Raw genomic sequence first — 8,171 nt, 5'->3', positions numbered from 1 at the left:
GTTTCTTTAGTGTGTGTAGTGTCTGTTAGAATGTGTGGTGGTGAAGTTTTGCATCAGACATGAGGAGACATTTTCCCTTGTTCTTGAAAAATCATTTTCACTAGTTTTTGTTATTACTATTTGTGTTCAAGTTAAGTAAGTAAATTGCACTTAACTCTGTCATATTGGTATGAACGTTAATTATGTTTACTTGACTGTATTAAAATTAGACAGTAGGTAAGAGTTTTAAGGTTGTAAGGGGCAGTAGGAAGATTTAATCCAATAATTTGTTAGCATAGGTCCATGGAAATAGCTAATCAAATAATCAAATCAATTAGTTAATAAATTAATTAGATAAAAATTTTTATCATTAGGTGATGAAGTGGAAGCAAATACTATAGAATTTGTTCTTAAAGCTACTTTTATGTTTTTCAATATAAGGGACTTTCCTCTTTTGAATTTCCTATCCTGATTATTTTGTTATTAAAATCTTCCTTTTAGTGAAATTTTTAAACTAGAAAGTTTGTGTGTTATTCAAAATGAAATGTTGTCAACACTAAATTGATTCAGCCCTCACTTCTTTTACTGTTTTATGAGACCCAAAACCCTGAGAAATACTGATCTGGCCCGTAAGTCACATTTGTTGGAAAAAGAAACCAAAGATCACAGATACTAAATGATTTATTCCTGCCATGTCCCAGAGAGAGGTCAGTGGAAGATATCAGGGACTTTGCTCACCGTAGTATGCACTTTAGTCTTTCCAAGAGCCTTTGATCTTCAGTAGGAAATGCTTTAATTCATGTAAAATCATATGTAGTAATTCTAGGTTATACAAATCCAAAAGAGTTGTATCTTCAGCCTTTGAATTATTGATTTCGAAAGGCAGTAGTTATCAGCAATACCAGTTAGGGGCTCAAAGCACTCACTGATTTGAAGTGAAGGAATTTTAGTATATATTTATACATATTCCTTCCTGCTTCCGTGACTTGCACTCTGAACTAATTTTAAAATTCCTCACCTTGGCTAAAAGTTGACTGTTGGGAATATTATATGGGATGACATTTTATGGCAAGCTGGACTGTAACCGGATGACAGTATTGCACATTGTGCTCCCACCATGGTGTCCCCTAGGATTTATCACATACATATATATGAAGTTTATTTTTGTAGAGGTGAATGAGGACAAGGGAAATTCATAGCAATCTGAATGTTGCCCAGTCTGCGCAGCTCTCATCCAGGGGCATGAGAGACATAAATTTATTGAGCTGTTTTTTATAAGATTTGTTGAAATTGTGTGCCAGGTGTGCTATCCACAAGCTGACAGAATTACAGAGAGAAAAATAGTGAAAATACATGCACAAGTAATCAACTTAAAAAACCTGTGAAAGTTTTGCAGCAGACTTGAGATGTGAGAAACTACCCTGTCCATCTGTGGACAGCTGGAAGGTGGGGCAGGTGAGGGGGGAGGAGGTGGATATAAAAGGTGACTTCAGCTAATAACCATTCTTTTGGAAACAGTAGATTATCCCTTAAATTTTTCATAGTGTCATATCTACTTACATGTTTATGTATAAAACTGACTTTCAAACTGGCATTGTTTTCCTTTAGCCTAAAGAAGGCTTCTTCACTATGGAGCATTTCTATTGTGAAAGTCTGCTGGCAACACATTTGCTTCACTTTGGACATTCTGAAATGTTTGTGTGTGTATGTGTGTTGTGGGTTAGGTATGACAAGCTACTTAATGTGTACAATCTCATACCCTTGTCATTTCTTCTATTGGGAGAACATAAAATTGGTGCAGCTTCGGCCATTGTGGCCCTCTGGGGAGTGAACCATAGGATGGAAGACCTCTCTCTTCCTCTCTTCTTCTCCTCTCTCTGTGTAACTCAGACTTTCAAGTAAATAAATAAATCTTAAAAAAATAGCATTTTAGGTTGACAGTTCTTTTTTTCTTTAGCACTTCTAAGGATATTGCATTTTGTATTCTGTCCTCCATTATTTCTGATGAGAAGTCAATGCCAAATTGTGTAATAGGTCCTGTGATCTCAGTTGTCTCTATATCATCTATATCATGTCTGTATCTGTGTCTCCATCCCATCAGCTGGTTTATTCCCCAAACGCCCACAGTGTCCGGGGCTGGGTTGAATCAGAAGCTGAGAGCCAGGAATGCAATCCAGGTCCCCTTCTTGGGTGGCAGATACCCCATGACTTGAGCCACCACCACTGTCTCCCAAAGTTTATATTAGCAGGAAGCTGGGGTCAGGAGCTGGAGTGAGGAATCGAATGCAAGCACTCCAGTGTTGCATTGAGCATCTTCACCACCAGGCTAAATGTTGGCTCCTGGAGTAGGCTTACTTATACCAGCATCAGCACAAACCCTTGAGTAAATACATCGCGCTATGATGTTATGATGGTTATGACACTGCTAGGCAATACGAATTTTTCAGCTCCTTTATCTATGTGGTGTCTTATTGACTGAAACATTGTTATGTGGCACATGATTTGTGTATATGTATACACTCATGTAAATATATGAGTATACATTTCACCCACACAATATACACATGTTGGGATCTTTGAAAAGTTCACAGGAGATATGTATAATGTAAAAAACTATGCATGGATTTCAAATATTTTTGCATTAAAATAAACAAATTTAATTCCATTTTCACGGATTTTTAAAATTCCTTCTGTGTGTATGTAATATGTTTTGTGTATTTGAGTATTATACCCTACTGCTTTGCTGAATTATATCTATTCTTGTTCATAGAATTGCTTATAGTTTTTAAATTCATTTTCCTATATTTCTTAACAGATAATCAGATTCTTTATAAATATTACTAGCTTCAGTAACTCTTTTCTAATGGTTATAACTATTTTATTTCCTAACCTAATACTGTTGGTTTATAACTTCATTACAGTAAGCTGATTGTTGGAATCCTTGTCTTATTTTTGTTGAATAAATTAACTCCTACTAAAATGAGGCCAGGTTTCAGATTTATTTTTATGCATGAATTTATTTGTTAGTTTTCTCATTCTCTTCTAATAACTTTGGATAGAATGTGACCTTGTTACATTTCTATTATTTTTCATGTGACAATAGCTTTCTTGTACTTCAAGAATGAGGGAGGATTAAAAAAACCTTTTTTTTTTTCAGTATTAGTTTATTTCATTTGAGCCCTAACATTTGTGCTGGTACTGGTATTCTGATAATAATTTAAAGATGAATAACTAGAAACTCTTCTACTAATACATTACCCTTTATGTCCTTGGGAAGTAAAAATTTTACTATGCATAAAGATACATAATGGATGCAAGGGAGTAGTTCAGTTGCAAGCTCTTCCTCCATAAAGACCTAGCAACAGTGACTAGTGCAGTAGCAATGAGACCAAGGTCATGGTTTTGATCTGTCCATTCTCACTACTGGTGACCCACGTGTAGAGGAGACATTACAGACTCGAGGTCTCAGACAGGAATCATGCAACGTAAGCCTGGCAAACGTCATGTCAGTTAGCAACTAAGTTATTTGGGGATGAATATAATTTAAAATGATTCAAAAGTCAGACCATTGATTCTTCCACTACCAAAATGAAACCCTGATTTTATCTTTTTAAAAACAAAATCTTTTAACAAAAGAATCATCTCTAATTTTGTTTGAGATTTTTCTCTTTTTTTCTTTGTTGCTTTGGCTAGAGGTTTATCTATTTTATTTATCTTCTCAATACCAGCATTTTTTGGTTGATTTTTAAAAATCTTTTTAGTTTCAATTTCATTTATTTCTATTCTAATCCTTATTATTTCTTTCCTCCTGCTGCTTTTGGGTTTGTATTGTTCTTGTTTTTTTAAGTTTTTAGCATGCATCATTAGGTCTTTATTTTGAGGTCTTTTTTTTAATGTAAGCACTTAATGCTCTAAACTTCCATCTTAATACTGCTTTGCTGTATCCCACAGGTTTGGATATATTATATTTTCATCTGTATTTATTTCAGGTTTTTGATTCCTTGTTTTTAATTTCTTCAGTGACTGTGCTGTCTAATTTTAAAGTATTTATGAGTGTTCTAGTGCTTTTCTTGTTGTTGATTTCTAGTTTTATTCCTTTATGGTCTGAGAAGATACATGGTTTCAGTCTTTTTAAGTTTGCTGAGAGTTGATTAGTGGCCTAATATGTGGTCTCTACTAGAAAATGTTGCATCCTCTATGAGAAGAATGTGTATTCTGTAGCTGTTGGGTGAAATGTCCTGTAAAATTTACTGTATATGAGTGAAATGGTTATTTTTCCATTCAATTATTACTTATAGACATTGTCTATATTCTCACTAAACTAGGATCTCTTTTTGCTTTTTACTGGTTAAGCTTCTTATTTGGTGAAGCATTAAGCCTTTTTATGGTAATGTAATTTTAAAATGTTATCTCAAAAAAAAAAGAGGGAAGGAAAGAGAACGTAAGAAAGGAAGAAAGCGGATATCATTATGTTCTTAGAATTTATCCACAAATCACATTTAATCTGTTAAAAACTGTTAACAAATTAAAATAAGTACAAAAATCCAAAGAATCAGCCCCCTTTATTCTAGACTTATCTATGCTCTTGCCTATTTGGAAACATGATTAAATACTAAGTTTAAGCATTGCATTCTCTTCTGAGGAGCCATTTATGACCAAGTTTAGCCAAACTGATTGAACCATCTATTGGACTCCATTGTATTCAATTTGTAATTATTTTTTAACTTTTATTTAATGAATATAAATTTCCAAAGTACAGCTTATGGATTACAATGGCTTCCCCCCCATAACATCCCTCCCACCCGCAACCCTCCCCTTTCCTACTCCCTCTCCCCTTCCATTCACATCAAGATTCATTTTCGATTCTCTTTATATACAGAAGATCAGTTTAGCATACATTAAGTAAAGATTTCAACAGTTTGCTCCCACACAGAAACATAAAGTGAAAAATACTGTTTGAGTACTAGTTATAGCATTAAATCTCAATGTACAGCACACTAAGGACAAAGATTTTCTTCTCTCACCAGGGGTCTAACCTGCAACTGTGTAGAAGATACCCACAGCGTATGCCTCCCTGGAATTCAGGTCCCCTCATCAATCCTCCACTTTCTGTGACCTGCTGAGCCACACTTTGAGGCTGTCTCTCTTCAGGGGTAGTCCTGTGAAGGGCTTCTTTTATGATACATGATTGACAATTTTGCTAGATCCAAACTAATTTGTTTTAAAATCTGATCGTAAATTAAATTATTTTTAATAAGCTTTTAAAATAGGAAGGATCAGGCTGCTTTAACAAAATGCCATGAACTGGGTGATTTATAAACAACAAGTCATTATCTCTAGGGTTCTTGAGGCTCTGAAATCTATGAGAAAGGCACTGGCTTATTGGTATTATTTCTCCTATTGTCTTTTTTTTGTGTCCTCCTGGGACAGAAGGGGTGAGGGAGCGGCTGGATCCTGTGCAGAGGGAAACCACTCCCATTCATGAGCACCCCACCCTCATCACCCCATCACCTGTGAGGGCCCCACCTCTAAATATCATCACTGTGGGAGTTAGGCTTCAATACATGAATTTGGGATGACATAAACATTCAGTCTATAGCAGCTTGTAATTTTTGGAAGAATTATAGATTAGAGATGTTACAAACATGGCATAGCAGGCTTCCACATATACTTTTCCCAGTTTCCACTATTGCTGACATGTTATGCAATCATGACACATGTCAAAACAAAGAAACCAACAATGAAACATTACTATTAACTAAACTAGACATCATTTAGATTTCGCTGGTTTTCCCACTAATGTCATTTTCTTTCCTGTTCCAAGAGTGAATTCTGAATTCCCCGATGCATTTGGTAGTCATGTCTTGTTAGTTTCCTGTGTCTCTGACAGTGTTTCCTTGTTTTCCGTGACCTTAGCAATTTTGAGAACAACTCATTAGGTACTGTGTAGAGTATCTGTCAGTTTGGATTTGTCTGATGTTTTTATCATAATTAGACTGGGGTTATGGGTTGGGGGGAAATAGCAGAGAAGGAAGTAGGTATATGCCATCAACCATCAACATGACTCAATGGTGATGCTAACCTGCATCACATGATGTAGTGTTTGACAGATTTTTCCATTGAAAAGGTACTTTTCTGGCATTGTCATACTCTATTCATAGGAACCATGTCACTAAGTTCAGCTCCCGCTTGAGGAGGTATGAGGTGGGGAAGAATTAGAATCTACCTCCTGTGGGAGAGAGCATCTACACAAATTATATTTGTAAGGAAGATTTATGCTTTCTCTATTTATTCAATATATATTTTAGATTTCGAGTTATATTCCAGTGCCACATTACTTATTTTGGTGTTCTTCAGTTCCAGCTTTGGTCATTTTAGCTCATTCAAATTGGTGGTTCATTTTCTAGTTTTTAAAAAGTAAAATTCACTTAATTTCTCAGCTATCAAACCATGGCAAGCAACAATATTGTTATATATTGATAAATCCTACAAATAACCTTTAGTTTATTGTGATAGATTTTGCTGAAGCAAAAGTAGGGGAAAATAATACAGGTTTCACTCAGTTTTATTTTTAAAGATTTATTTACTTGAAAGGCAAAGTTACAGAGAGACAGAGGCAAAGAGAGAGAGAGACAGAGACAGAGAGAGAGAGAAAGAGAAAGATCTTCCATCTGCTGGTTTACTCTCCAGATGGCTGAACTGGCCTAAGTTAGGCCGATCTGAAGCCAGGAGCCCGGAGCTTCCTCCAGGTCTCCCACTCAGGTGCAGTCTTTGGGCCCTACACCCGCATGGAAAACCCTGAGGAAGCTCCTGGTTCCTGGCTTCAGATCAGCCCAGCTTTGTTTTGGCCATCTGGGGAGTGAACCAGTGGATGGAAGAACTCTCTCTCTCTCTCCTTGCCTCTGTCTCTCTGTAACTGCCTTTCAAATAAATAAATACATCTTTAAAAAAACAGCAAAGTCTTACAACACTTTTTTATTTAAAAAATGATTTATTTATTTCGAAAGAGTTACAGAGAGGGACAAACAGAGATCTATCTGCTGGTTCACTTCCCAGATGGTCACAGTGGCGAGGCCAAAGCCTGGAGATTCATCTGAGTCTCCCAGGGAGTGTCAGGGACCCAAGCACTTAGGCCGTCCTCTGATGCTTTTCTCAGGCCATTATCAGGGAGCTAGATAAGAAGTGGAGCAGCCAGAACAGAGACAAGTGCTCAGAAGAGGTGCCAGCGTTACAGGCAGTGGCTTTACCCAGTATTTCACAATGCCTACCCCATACACTACACTTTATCTGTTAATAATTTTTAATCTTTATTTTGTATTTGATGAAATATTTCAAATAAATATATCTTTTCAAAATACTTTACCATGTATTTAAAAAAGATTTTCATTAGATAACTACAATGTCAATAACATACCAAAAAACTCCATATTCTTATGCTCATATTAAAATTTCTTTGATTATTCAAAAATATCGTCATATATTTTGTTTAACATGGAATTAAAGATAAATATGTCGGCTGGTGCCGCGGCTCAATAGGCGAATCCTCCGCATGCGGCGCCAGCACCCTGGGTTCTAGTCCTGGTTGGGGTACCGGGTTCTAGTCCTGGTCTCTTCCAGTCCAGCTCTCTGCTGTGGCCCAGGAAGGCAGCAGAGGATGGCCCAAGTGCTTGGGCCCTGCACCTGCATGGGAGACCAGGAAGATGCACCTGGCTCCTGGCTTCGGATTGACGCAGCACTGGCCATAGCGGCCATTTTGGGGGTGAACCAATGGAAGGAAGACCTTTTTCTCTCTCTCTCTCTCTAACTACCTGTCAAAAAAAAAAAAAAAAAAAAGCGGTTTAGGAAGGCTAACAGTGGCAACATGTGGACGTATTTGTTTGTTTGTTTTTTGTGGGATGCCGGAGCCCCAGGTGGAGGATTAACCTAGTGCACCATGGTGCTGGCCCCCTTAAACCACTTTTAATATGCGGCATACCTCCCAACTTTTTTATGTCATTATGCAATTGAAATAACTTCCCTGCCCGCCCTCAGGGGAAGTTTTAAAAGGGCCTGTTCCTGAACACGAGCTCTCTTGGCTCTCCTCTCCTCTCTGCTCTGCTCTATCTTCTCTCCTTGCTAGCTCCTCTCCTCTCTGTTTCTCTCTTATATTCTCTTTCTCTCTTTTTCTTTCGCCGCCCCTTCACTCCGGTCTA

Source organism: Oryctolagus cuniculus, chromosome 13, assembly GCF_964237555.1.
Source record: "Oryctolagus cuniculus chromosome 13, mOryCun1.1, whole genome shotgun sequence".
Lineage (NCBI taxonomy): Eukaryota > Metazoa > Chordata > Mammalia > Lagomorpha > Leporidae > Oryctolagus > Oryctolagus cuniculus.
The sequence above is the reverse complement of the archived record's forward strand: the minus strand, read 5'-3'. Positions refer to the sequence as shown.